The sequence below is a fragment of the Coffea eugenioides genome, chromosome 7, assembly GCF_003713205.1.
Source record: "Coffea eugenioides isolate CCC68of chromosome 7, Ceug_1.0, whole genome shotgun sequence".
Taxonomy (NCBI): Eukaryota; Viridiplantae; Streptophyta; class Magnoliopsida; order Gentianales; family Rubiaceae; genus Coffea; species Coffea eugenioides.
In genome coordinates this window covers 37,464,698-37,478,717 of record NC_040041.1, presented here as the reverse complement: position 1 = coordinate 37,478,717, position 14,020 = coordinate 37,464,698, and positions in this window count along the sequence as shown.

Below are 14,020 nucleotides of genomic sequence, written 5' to 3'. Positions count from 1 at the left end.
CGAAAAGAAGATTACTTTGGCAAAAAAAAAAAAAAACTCCCCGTTATACAGACCCAATATTTATTAAACCACTAACGGATAACCATCAATATTGGTGACATGTAATGAACAGCCAAAAGAAAAGACTTGACATAAATAGATGGAGTATACAGGCTGTTATATCGCTCTTGCCGTATTTGAAAAATATAATGATAGTTAACTGTCATTAATTTATATTTTATCCCAAAAAATAAAAAAAATGGTGTAATTAATTAGAAAGGTTTCATCCATTTGCTGGTTTCATCAGAGGTAAATTTGCTGGTTTCATCTATTCAGATGCTGCGACTTTTGAGAATAAACAGGACTCATGATATCAGACTTTTTGCTCATCTAGAGGATATCCACATGCTCAAAGCTTTGTTTATGAATGGCTCATTTAGCTTGGCTGGCAATCAGTGTAATGGTTTAGGTAGAAGAATTAGCATGTATGCTACTACTTTAGTGCAAGATGAGGAATATCCAAGTCCTCAGTGTCGAATGACACAATTGTAAAGCTCCGCATGGGTCGTTGCTCAAGTTGTATAGCTTGCTTTGATTTCAATACAAGTTCTAATGTTTCCGTAAAAAAAAAAATTAATTAGAAAGGTTTCACAGTCTCAATATAAGGCACATACAATACAGAAAAACAACATGTGCTGATGAAAGCTATGTGCTACCCCTATTTGATAACCCAATTCATTACCATTCTAATTTCTGTCTTGACTTTTGATGGGTTGGAGTGCAAAAAGTTGGGAGGAAGTGGTGAATTAATAAATAACAACAATGAAGCAATCTCAATTTCAAAGGTATTTTTACAATTCGTCTTATATATCACACACATAAGTCTTCTGGTACGCTTGAAATAGAGTTGTATTTCAAGGCTTTCCTTCCCCCTCCCCTGGTAAACTTTGGAGTTTTTTCTTGGATAAATAAAAAAGAAATAGAATTCTACATCAAGGTGCCTACATTTTTTTTACCTCAGTCTTCTATGGAGATTGACTTGGTTCTTCAGGTAGTTCAAATAGATGTCGGAATTCCACTTTCTTCATCTTTCACAAAGTAACAAATTGTACATGGTATTTAATGGGATTGAGTCTGGAAATTTGACATGCACATTTAAAACGACATGATTTTGTGAAATTTAACGAAGTCCAAATTCTGATCAAGATCAATTTCAGCCTTTAACAAGGAATCTTTAGTCCCTAATACTGGTGATCTATTTAACTTATATAGTCATCTATTAGCAATTTATATTTGAAAGCAACATTTGAATAAAGTTTTTGTCTAAATGTGTTTTAAGAATTTTGACGCTTTGCAGACTATCTATGGTGAAACTCACAATTGCATCGATATATACAAACAGCTCGCTTTCAACCATCCAACATTATCGAATCACAAAATACAGGTAACAGTAAAAGTTTAATATTTTATGGATTAATCTTTCTTATATGGAAAGTGTATATATACTATTAGTATTGGATGAATGACAACTATACAAAATTTGAATTTGAAATTCAATTTTTATACACATGTCATGAATTAAATTGTAAAAATATATACAGTATCAGTTTATATAAGATTTACTCATATGTTATTTACAATTGAGATTGTTAGACCAAAACATTAAAAAAAATCTCTCTTTTCTTTTTTGTTTCTCTTTTCCTATAGTTATTTATTGTTCATTTTTATGTGGAGTTATTGCTTTCTTCTTGTCTAAATAGATGAGCTTTTGTGAAGAGGTGGAGGAAAAGAGAAAACTCATACCCTAGAATACGAAATTTAACCCAAAAAACTTATGGTTGGAAGGACGAGGTTGTCCACAAGGAACTGTACCTATTCGACGAATGACAAAAGAACAACAAAAGAGAGCTCTACATGCGGATCAAGCCCTAAAATACCACTCACTTGGTTCTAGCGACATCCTTGATGTAAGACATGTTTTGTGTATGTAACGATTGTCGTCAATTTTATATTAATATGTTTCTATATTCTCCCAAAAGTCTTTTATCACAGCATTGAAGAATTCTCCAAGTTTTCACGGCAGGAAATTATTTTGCCATAAATCAAAATTTTAATTTTATAAACTTAAAAAAAAATTCCCAGTTGGGAAGGGATGGGGCTTAAGAAGTAGAAAGAAAATAGGGAAATTTGAAGCCAAAATCTCTAAATCCTTCACCTTAATTAATCACTAGATTAAGAGCTTGTCGGCAAGTTATAGTAACTAGTTATGTAAAAGTGAAAAGTTTAACTGAATCTTTAAAAAATAATAAAAAGGCAAATAATAAAAAAGATATAGAATAAAAAATTAGTTAGAGAGATTTTTGGGAAGTGATGCAATGTTCATTAGAGGATTAATTAATTACTTATTCGAGGAAGTGTAGCAATAGTTATGTAATAGTAGGAAGTTTTCCAAATAAGACGTGAATAGATAATAGTAAATGTTATAAGAGTATTTTTGAAAGGGTAAATGTTAACATATTTTTGTTAACACCAAACCCCTATTCACGCTTTATTATATAGTAAGATTTTCACAAAGATAATTAGATGCTCCCTTTTTAGTCCAAATATAATCTTGATTTGAGAAGTTTAAAAAATTGTTGCGAGATTAAACTCGAATTCTAATATTAACATCAATCTTTGAGTTCGAAGGGATCATTGCAAAAGCAGATGCTGGCAAGAAATATAGAGCAGCCCAGGCCGTAATAAACATTTATAGTCCGAAGGTGGTGGGAACTGGACATTAGAGTTCAGCAACAATTGCTGTTGAAAGTGGAGAGAACCATATAGGAGTGGGATGGATTGTAAGTAAAATTTGGAACTAATTATGCTTCTCTCTCTCCCCCTCTATATTTGTTTATCTAGTTAAGGATAATGCTTCCTTTCTAAGTGTATATTTGCCGTTTTGAATAGCGGTTTTTAAAGCTATTAACTAGTTTCCATCAAAATTATTTTCACAGGTACATCCACAGTTGTATGGTGATTATCGCACCAGATTGTATACCTCTTGGACAGTAAGATTCTATTAATATTTAGGGTAAATTACTTATTACCCCCTGTGATTTTATAGAATGCTAGATGATACCCCTAACGTTTTAAATAGCCACATAACCTCCCTGTCGTTTTATGTAAAGTGAAAAATGGACGAAATGCACAATCAGTTACTGCGTTATACCAAACGCGCTTTAAAAGGGCGTTTTAATATCTACATAACCCCTTCATGATTTGTACAAATATCCATTTTACCCATTGTGATTTTGCATTTATCCGCGTAATCTCCCTATACTTTTGTATAAGGTGGTTAAACCATCGATTAATTTAATATTTAAGTAAGGACGCTATTAGTATTTCAACTAACAATGTTACATGGCTATTTTCTGTTAAGTTTGTATTTTACATAAAACTGTAGAGGGGATAGAGGTTTTGGAGGCTGAGGCAAGGGCTTTATGTTTGGGGCTTTCATTTTGTATAACTCGAGGATTAAAAGGTAGTATAGCAGAGGTGGATTCAAAAATATTACGTCTTCTGGTTTCATCAAACAAATCCTCAAAAATGGCCATTGTGTGATGTAATTCAGAAAATTCAGGATCAGCTAAAACATTTATTAGGGTCATTGAGTCATGTTTATAGGGAGGCTAATGCCGGGGCAAATGCATTAGTAGGGACGAAACTTAGCAGATCAGTTCGTTTTACAAAGCGTGGCACAATTGCCGCCACATATTCAAGCAATAGTGAGACTAGAGAGTTATGGCTTTCCCAACATTCATTTTATTGCTATATGGGAGTAGTACTCCTTATTTACAGATTTCATTCTTTGTTGGTTGAGGTAAGGTTTATGTCCCTCTCAATTCATTGATTCCGGTTTAAATTAATAAACTTAGGGTTGGCATTCCTCCCCCGTGTATGGGGTTTGTCAATAAATAAATAAAATCATAGGGGGGTAAAGTGGAGATTTTGAAACATTCGGGGGTCATGTGATAACAAATGAAACCACTGGGAGGCTACATGTAATTTACCCTAATATTTATTTACTTCAAGTTATAATTTCCTTATCAAATATCATCAGTTACTTAAATAGCATATTATCTCTCACATGCTAATTCATTAACATGCATACAACTACAGATCAACGGGTTGTTTTCACCACAGTTGCCCTGGATTTGTATCATTCAGCAGTGATATACCTCTAGATTATGGATTTCGAGCTATTTGTCAATCCGAAGGACAACAATACGACTTATTGATAGAGCTGGCTTTGGTAAGCTTCCATGCCCCTCTTTCCCGATTTGGCTAATTCAATTTACTTTATAAATTTTCTGTATGAAGTCATCAATATGCATCTTGGTATCTTGGTTTATCTTCATTTTTCTGTTCTAGATGATAACTGAACTCAGCTAATATAATTTGGGTCTCAAATTGAAAAAAGCACTTGGCAATAGCTGAAAAATAATGTTTTGGGTACCATTGACACGCGTGCACGCGTGCACACTTACACTCTAGTTTTGTTGTGTGATAAAATGACCTTAATGCGTCCAAGCCCAACCACTTTATAGATAGTTGAAGTAATAAGTAAAATATATAGATGGTTGAACTAATAAATTTCTAGTTTCCATAAAAATTAAAGATCATGAAAATGCAACTCCATATGAAAAACCAAACAAGGGTATAAGGAAGCAAGGACTGGAGCCACGCTTTCATTTTATCCATTTATACTTTAGTCAGTTAATCATTTCTCTTAAAACAATGCATGATGTGTATGTACCCTCCTCATATGTATTTAATTTGGAAGGGCTTGTAAATTTTATTCTTATTACAATTGATCGAAATTCAATTGATACTATGCAGGGGAATACCACGGGAGAGTGGTTTCTTGTGTATGAAATCAATACGGTAATTGGATATTGGCCAGAATCTATATTGCCTAATTTGGCAAGTGGTGCAGATACAATTCAATTGGGAGGAGAAGTTTTTACTCCATCATCAAATGATACTAGTTCACAAATGGGAAGAGGTCAATTCAGAAATGGAAATGCCAACATAAGCGCTGCAGGCAAAGAGGTTATGCTCAAATCAGTGACAATGGCAATGCCAACATACACGATGTCATGCTTCAAGATGCCAAAGAAGGTATACAAAGAGATCAATGCAGTGATGGCAAACTATTGGTGGGGAGAGGCAAATGGAAAGAACAAGATGCATTGGAGATCTTGGAGTAAAGTGTCACTGGACAGGAAGGATGGAGGATTGGGATTTAAAGATTTAGAGGCACTCAACACAGCTCTATTGGGAAAGCAAGTATGGAGGTTACTCACACAACCAAATCTACTTGTTAGCAAAGTGCTCAAGGACAAATACCATCCAAAAGAATCACTTCTCAAGTGCAAAGTAGCTGGGAATGCATCCTGGATTTGGAAAGGTCTAATGGGAGCAAGGCAGCTAATAGAGAAAGGAACTAGGAGAAGGATAGGCAATGGAAAGAGCACCTATATATGGGAGGACAGTTGGATGCCAGATATCCACCAAGGAAAGGTTACCACACAGAAACCACAGGGATGCAATCTGGAAAAGGTCGACGAGCTGATAATCCAGAAGAGATGGAACAAACATCTGATCTTCAGAAACTTTAGCTTCAAGGAGGCAGAAAGTATACTAAGCATCCCCATAAGCCTGGCCAACAGAGAGGATAGCAACTACTGGATTCATAGTTCAAATGGGAATTACTCAGTGGGATCAGCTTATAGAATACAATTTGAAGGCCAGAAGGAACATGAGCAGGAAGCCAGGGAGATAATTGGTGCAAGCTGGAGCTCGAATAGACAAAAAAGCTGGAAGCATCTTTGGAAACTGAACATCAAGCACAAAGTGAAGATTTTCTTGTGGAAATGCCTGAACCAGGCTTTACCAGTAAGACAACTCATCTATGATAGAACCAAACAAGGTGACCCAACATGCAGAATCTGTGGGGAAGAAGGTGAGACGATAGAGCATGTTTTGCTTAACTGCCACCATGTCAAGCTAGTGTGGAAAATGTCACCTATCCAGTGGGAAGGAATACTAGACCAGCATGGTTGTTTCAGTAAGTAGTGGGCTACAGTGATGGAAGCTAGCACTAGAAAAGAGGGTAGCAAACATATCTCCTTTACAGCTAACATCCTTTGGCAAATTTGGAAAAGCAGAAACGCGAAGGAATTCAATGCCAAGCAGCACCCCCCTATGAGAACAATGCAGACTTCTCAGGAGGAATGGTTGGAATATGAAGAAGTATTGACAAAAACCTCAAACAAGAGCACAGAAGAAACAAGAGATCAGACGGAATCCCCTCAGCAACAAGAAGACATTGAAGGCATCCTGAGACTAAGGTTCGCAACAAAGATAAGCGTCACGGTCTCAATGGCCAATCAAAACATGATACGAGGATGGTCTTTGCAGGAAAGAAGTTCTGGCCACCAGGTCATGGATGAGCTAACAGCAATCAAACTACTAATGTGTAAAGCGGCTGTCCAGAAGTTGGAAAAGATTGAAGTGCAAATCTAGAACAAGCTAACGTACAATCTCATCCAGCAAAGGAAATCTCAAGATATGCCAATGGCAACTCTGATGGAGGATATATATAGCCTTAAGTCTTTGTTTCGCATGTGCTCCTTTTGTCTAGTAAATAGGAATCTTAACCATATAAGTCATAGGATTAGCGTGCAAGCGCCAGACTTCATCGAAGATCAGGAATTTTGGATTCCTCAGTGTTAGTTTGCACTGATTGTATAGTTTCCTCAAGTCTTTACTTGAAACTGTAAAGGTTTTATCATCTATAAAATCACATATCGTTTCAGCAAAAAAAAAAATCAGAAATGGACAAAGACAAATAACATGTTATATGCGTCAAGTTACCTATTATGAAACTATTACGAGGGATACGATTTCTATGATATAGATCCATACTGGGCCTATAGTTTCTTGTTCGGAGGTAAAGGTGAAAAGGATGGTGTAACTTGCATCTACTAGTAAAGATGCTACATTTTTTTTTGAGTAAAGTTAAAATATATTTTCAAGCAATAAAGTGTATGTTATAATCACAATAATAAAGCTGATCTACACTAGATATGCTTCATTCATTTAGCCGTTAATTAGATTATATATCCTAGCTAGCTATTCACTCCATTGTAGCAGCATGTAGTGGCTCTTGGAAAGGGTCAGACGTGGAGAAAATGGTGCGTGTCCCATTTATTACATAGGTACAAAAGAGTGAAACACATAAAAATGAGCGTATTTCCTATGCTCGGATGGTACAAAAGACCTTAATTTATACGCTTATAAGTTTGACAGCTAAATAAGCAAAGGGTTTGGCTTCTAACCCATCCTAAGGAATACATTCTGAGAAGAAATATTTGAATATAAATCTTATCGATATCATCGATCTCATAGTGAATCCCATCGATTGAATCACTTTTTTTTTTATATATAAAATAGGAGATATCTAAATTATAAAGTGAAGAGATCTATTCATTGATAAAGAAAATATGAAAAATGAATAACACTATCAAACTCTTAGACTATTCTTTTATAGAAATCCTTTATTCCTGATTGTCGTGATGAATAAAATACTAGAAAAAATACCCTAACTATCAGGAGCATAGTTATTAAATCCGGCCCGGCCCGGCGGTTCAACCGGTCAACCCGGTGAACCGGCCATGAAACCGGGCTGGGTTTGTAATTGGATCGTTTGTGCACCAAACCCGTTGACTTTTCAACGGACCGGCGGTTCAACCGATCAACTCTGTTGAACCAGATGGTTTGTAAGGAACCCGGTTTTGGGATAAAAATGATTAGAAAATGCTCCAATGCTATTTTGAACCTCAGACCTCAAGCATAAAAGTTACGCGTACTAACCACTAGCCCAGCAACTCACTTGGTACTTATTTACTCCTTCTATATTATATATTAGATTTTTATTCTTATTTTATTTCTTCAAAACAAAATTTGTTTGGAATCTTTTAATAAAATTTTATTATTCTCTAAATTTTATAAATTATGAAATGGATTTAAAAAATAACATATTACACAATTCATTTTAAAAACAAATATTATTCTTAATAACATTTTGTGCTTAAAATTCGTAAATAAACTAGATAATTATACTTAGATAAAATTTTATACTTGAAGTTTGATGGATTACTAATTAAATTTAGGTTTTGTTAATTCTTATAAGAATTAATGATTCTATAATAAATTGGACTAACTGAGTATTTACTATAACATAGTTTATTATAGTTTTAATCATATCAAAAATTATAAAACATAATATTTAAATATATGTAGTGACCCACCGGTTGGACCACTCACCCACTGGTTGAACCAGTAACCCGTTGACCCACCTCTTTCACCGGGTTCCTCTCCGGGCCGGGTTTAATAACTATGATCAGGAGTAAAAAAGGAATGAATAGTTAAAAAAATAGTATGTGGCTTTGTAGCCTTACATGCTTATACTATTTTTTTTTTTTTTTTGATTCATCAATACCAAAGTTTCTTTTTGACGCAACCAAATGAGGAAAAATCTTTTTTTTTTCAGACTCTTTACATAACATAAATATTGGTAAGAGTCTTCCAGAACAAAACAAAAAGGAGCAAATCGCGTAAATTGTCTTTCAACTTTTTTACTAATCCAAATTTGGTCTTCATCTTGAAAATGAGATAATGTAGCCCTTCAACAAAATTTTTTGAGTCAAATTGATCCCTATGTGGCGGAGTAGTCAAGAAATATAAATCTCATAACCAACCATCGCTTAATTGAGGGGTAGATACATTTGTTCATTCATGCTAACCATTGACCTCGCTAAAGAATCACCAAAAACACAAAAAAAATGCCCCAAAGTCAGCAAAAGAATGAAGAGATGAATTACCGAAAATTCATGAGGAATAGATTTTTTGGTGTTTTTGTTGATTTTTTTATGGGGAAAAGCATTGAAATATGTTTGTTGGACTGATCATCTTTCAGAATTTTGAATGGGTGAAGCTAGAAACGAATATTTCAGCCATGTTCTACTACTGATATCAAAGCACTGCGAGACATAAGGTCGCTGCAGCTTATTAATATAAATGAGCTGCTGGCTGGGGACATCAATGATTATTTAGGTTTAGTAATGCACCGTTAATTCTTACTGTTATTGCACGAAGTAAGAACTTTTTAAAACTTTGTAGGATGTTCCTTTATGGTAGCTCATGGATTTTGCTGAGATATCTGCTAGTTTTCTCATACTGGTCAATATTACAGGGGATCTAATGCCCCGAAGATGGAAGTTTTTTGCCATGTTTCAATTCCTCCCTCTATTTTTTTCCTCTTTTGGTACAAAGCTCTGACATTAACTGAAGCACCAATCTTTCTTTTTTGTCCTGTTTGGTTACTGTGTACATTTCCATCAGAAATTTTATGGTGCAACTCCATAGTGTCCTTTATTTAGATGAATATACATTACTAGATTCAGTTCTAATGGGTTTTGAAAAATGAATTTTGCTAAGTTTCTGCAAAATGGTTGAAGACGTTTTTCTGGCTGCAAGTACAAACATTCTCCTTTTATACTTGTTTCTTGTTTCATCTTGGCAAACTAGTATATCTTATTTTCAATTTCTTCTTGTACCTGGCTTTAATTAATTCGTTGAAATTTGTGTCCTTATCAGGCTTGTTTAATTATTGTATCCTTGGAATTTTACAACTTGGTCTTGCTACTTTGGTATTAGCGAATCCGACTTCCATTCCTGAGGGAAAGAACCGACCCCGACCAAGGGGGCTGAACATATGCCTTTTTTTTTTGTTACTCTTGTATATGGTTTTACATAGAGTTTTAGTATTATTTTTGGTCATTTTCTGTATGTTTTTCTAGTAATGAGCATATTAAAGTGTTGTTCTTGTGGCTAACATATTTTAGTAAAAAGTACAAATGTAGAACTGAAGACAAGACAACTTATAGACCATGTACATAAAGAGTTTCATTATATTAGTTAAAAGTTTGTGCAAATTTGTCATTTTTCTTAGGAAACATGTTAATAATTATGTTTCTTTTTTTCTTGGATAAGTATGGATGTGCATTGTATGGGTATAATACGAGTATTTACTAAGCCTTTTCAAAATTGCAAGGATTAATTACAAAATGCACCCTCAGAAGTACATTAATTCTTATTTGTTTTGCTCATTATTTAATTGCTACAACCCACCCTCGAACTTTTTCAATGTTTCAGAATTGAAGAACCATCTCTACAAACTAGGGTTGGAATCTAATTTCATCAGTCTAGATGCACATGCTTACATGTCAAGCATGTTTACCAAAATAATAAAGATTTTGACATATAATAGTTCAGATTTGCGCAAGTTCAAGAATTTATTTATTTTTCTTTACAAATTTAGTATCATTTTGCGTGACATGGGATTCTTCGCTAGAATTGATATGTCACAAGATTAGTGCAAAGCATGAATTTCTTAAATCAATTGTGGGTTGTGCTTGTGACGACCCTGATTTTCAAGATTTTATATTCTATGACTTTGCCTCTATGGGATTACTTTCAAACTAATTTTGGGTCTGAAAAAGAAAACAGAGATTCGAGAATTTAGTGTTCTTTAACTTGAATTAATTGCACGTTTGGACCAACTTGTGGGGTTAATCCATACACTTAGATTTCCTTTTGAGGATTTCATCTCTAGCTGCCTCAAAATTTGGGGACCAAAATTGAATATAAATAAGTAGCAATGACGAAAAAATAACATAAAATAAAATAAAAAAGTACCAACGACGAAGCGTGAGGTGTTGTTTCTTGAAATGTCTACCGAGAAATCTAGCATTTGCTTTCTTCAAATGACACATTTTGCTTCTTCACTTCGTTCCACCTTTGCATTTCTTCCAAAAATTTTCAGGGACAAGAAAAGAAAGACACCCGAGAGACTAGAGTAAGGCAAGAGGAGAGCTAAGGAAAAGGAGGAAAGAAAGTACGAACATGGCTGTATTCTTGATCTTCTTGTTGCAGCTGTGAGCAAGAGGAAAGCTCAGAGATTTGCACCTATAGTTACGAGAAAAGAAGTTTTCCTCTTGTCATGAATTGAGGTCTAAGCTGAGATGTTTTTCTCTTACTTGTCATGTGAATGTAGTATCTTCATTATTAGTGTTTGTATGCACTTGGGGGTGAGAAACAGTGGATTATTAAGTGGAACAGAGCTGGGGAATTCGTGAAACACCTTTAGAACTGGACATCGGTGACTTCAGAAGTTATAGTCACCCATACGTAGTTCAAGAAAATCATCCCTAACTTGACGTAGACTCGAAAGTCGAAATTAATTGCTATTTGATGTATATGAGCTTGTAGGACTATAAACCAGTATCAATATGGTGGTCTAGCTCCTCATATATTGTGTTGGATATTTTAATAAAAATATCATTAATATTTTGAATTCATTCACATGCTTATTTTGAATTCAAACGCAATAAGTTACAAAATTTGAAATGAATTTTCAGTTATAAGATCACCATTAAAAAATCTAACTTATGAGATTTATGTCTTGTTTTTGTAACCTATGTAATGATTAGGTTTTAAGAATTTATTTATTAAATTTTGATTATTATACAATGACCTAGACCTTTTCAAATTTTGTAACTGAAAAATATGACACATTTATTCCATTTAGTGGTGGTATTCTAATACTCCTAAAATTTTAGCCTATAAATAGAGGTCACTATTAACCAAGTTTGATACACCTTTCTTGCTATTTCAAAAACTAACTGTAGACACCAAATTTTTGTCAATTTTCAATGTTTTATTGGATTTTATCTATTTGATAAGTTTTTTATTTATTTATTTTTTTTACATTTTAATGTGTAATTTTCTCATTTTTACAGGTTTATTTTAGGAAAAGAAAAAAAAAGGAAAAACAAACAAAAGGAAAAAATCAAGAAATCAAATCATCCTAATCATTTTTTTTCTACCAAATACACTTAACCCATTTCACACTCAATTGCCATGCTTCTTTCTTTTCATTAGGTGGAAAAGATCATCATTTTGGTCAACCAAGCACACAAACTCCACTTTCCTCCCAATATAGACTCTCTCGGCCCTTTTTTCTTTCCACCATCAGACAAGCCAGAACAAGAAAAAAAAATAAACTCTCCACTTTTTTTGGCTCCTAAAGGACTCTCTCGGCTCTCTCTTGTCTCTCAAGAGACAAGACCAAAAAAAAAAAAGAGAAACAAGAAGCACTCTCCACTCCTTCACTCTGCTCACGGCTCCCTCTACCCATTTTTCTTCCACAAAACTCAAACACAAAAAGAAAGGCAGTGATGGGTTAAGCTATTGGAGTTTGCCGATTTCATCAAATTCTTAGGCAAAGGACTACAACCTTCATTGAGGTACATTTTGTTTTCTTTTTTCCAGTTTTTCTTTTCCTTAATTAATTAGATTAAAAGCATGTTTAGGTGCTGCTTTGTCCCTTTCTCTTGTTGGTTTTGTTGTTGGGCATGTCCAAGATTAGACTGAGGAGAAGAAAGATTATTTTTGTATATGCATGTTAACTGATTGAAAAAATGCCAAAATGAAAAAAAGAATTTTAGGGGGCTGTTTTGCTTTATTTTAGCCCTTTTATGTTGTCTTCTTGTCAAATTAAAATCATAGTTGTATTGTAGAGGTTGTAAGGAGTATTGTAGTATAAATTTTGTGATTTTTAGTGGTGATTATAGTGTTTTAAAAAAATAAAAACTGGGCTATTTTTTAGCATTTTGGCCACTTTCGGGTCATTTTTTTGTAAAAACTAATTTTAAAAATGGAATCTACGCGAAAAATGGAGTGGGGAGGTATATTTTGAGAAATTTTGGCGACCGGAAAAGTCGCCGGTAGCCTGCGACGGTCCGGCGGCGCGCCGCCGCCAGCTGCCATGGCCACCAGCTGAAGATTCTTCAGTTGGCCGAAGAAGAAGAAAAAGAAACGGATGGGGAGTGGAGGAAGAAGAAAGAAAAGAAAGAGAAAGAAAAGAATGGTTGGGCTAATAATTTTTTCTGGTGGGTTTTTAGTTGGATTTTGACTTGGGTTTTGGTTATTTTTTTGGGTTTTAGGCATGGGCTTGGGAGTTGAAACCCATGCATTTCAGTTGGGTTTATTTGATAAAATCAATGGCTAGCCCGTCTCTCGTTCTCGAGGCTTTCCGGTTGGGCCGGATGGCCGTGGCCCAAAGAAAAATAGAGAATGGCCCAGTGGCCTGTTTTCTTAAGAAGACCTGCTAGTGAAATTTGCACTTTACCCCCTGATCTTTGGAGTAGTTTCACTTCAGCCGAGAACATTTTAAATTTGTTTCACATAGGTCCTTAAATTAATTGCACTTTGGTCTCTGAACTTTATCTTTCATTTAATTTTGGCCCCTAAACTTTAGAAAAATTATATTTTTGACTCAAAAGTCTTTCAATTTTTGCAATTTAGTCCCTGGTGAATTTTGACTCTCTTTATTATAATTGTTTCTTTTCTTTAATAGCTAATTATGTTACTTTTGAGTATATTTAACTTGTAATTTTAGATGTTCTTAAATTTCTTTACATTTGACATGTTAAGATTAATTTAGTATTTTTTTTATCATTATTATTATTTTCAATTAAATTGGTGCCATGATTCTTTTGTTCATTTTGAGTATAAATAGGGCAATTTGACTCCATTTAGTCACCACTTCAAAAGAGAGGTACCCCTATTATTATTTCAATGTCAATTACGTGCTCCTATGTGCTCCTACGTGTTCCTATGTGTTTATATATTTTTATAGGCTTTGTTTATTTGATTTGAATGTTCATTTAAATTTTCTTATGTTTGTTTAGTTAATTTTACAATTATTTGATAGGCATTTAAATACCTCAAAAATGTAATAGATAGGATAATTATATTTGTTTTATTTTATTTCCCCTTTTAGATTGCATTTAAGCGCTCCCCGATGTAATAGGTAGGTTGTGTGTTTATGTGGCTTATGTGTTACGTGCCTTACCCGCTTTCCTTAGGA